The sequence below is a fragment of the Macrotis lagotis genome, chromosome 2 (assembly GCF_037893015.1).
Source record: "Macrotis lagotis isolate mMagLag1 chromosome 2, bilby.v1.9.chrom.fasta, whole genome shotgun sequence".
In the NCBI taxonomy this organism is placed as follows: Eukaryota; Metazoa; Chordata; class Mammalia; order Peramelemorphia; family Peramelidae; genus Macrotis; species Macrotis lagotis.
The window spans coordinates 343,164,471-343,165,192 of record NC_133659.1 but is presented as its reverse complement, the minus strand read 5'-3'; positions in this window follow the sequence as shown (position 1 = coordinate 343,165,192).

The window sequence follows — 722 nt, the reverse complement described above, 5'->3', positions numbered from 1 at the left end:
TTCAATTCCAGTGGTATTCCCTCTTGAACTCAGGCCATTTGGCTGCCTCACCTCTCACAGCCTTCTTCTGCCAGGATGTTTTCAGTAGGGTTTCTTCTTCTCATAGTCAGTCTCAGACTGTTTTATCAGTTGGAGGAGGACCAAACTAACATTCAGCAGCACGATTGCCATTCACTTTACAAAAGTGAACTTGAATTCAGCACTGAATGAAAATCTTTTCTGAGTGATTTCTGGGCAGAACATGGCAAAATGTAAGCTAATATACTGGTAACAAATGGGAAACAATAAGCACAAAAAAAAGTGGGAAATGCAAGGAAAAAAACTGTACAACCAAAGTATAAGACACATCTGGTTTTTAGATCCCAAACTTTTTGTAAAAGGGCACGTCTTATGCATGGGGAAATGTGGTATCTCCTTAGCATCTGAAGAGCATTTAAAGCTATAAATTTAAATGGTGACTTAAGACCATTCCAGGAACCCTGGGGCAAGCAGCTGTTCATGGATAAGGGAACCAACCCAAAAGGGCAAAATCCCCTGTCAAAGGAATCTTCTGACTGTCCTCCCACCTTTGTCACTAGAAAGGGCAGCTAGACAACCACCTCCCTGGGGTAAATGCTTTGTTTTTTTATTGGAAAGTTTGGAAAGGGGGTGGTGACATTTTCCATTTCTAGTTTCACTCATCAGTGTTAGTCATTTCCAACTGAGTAAATCTCCCTCCTTCT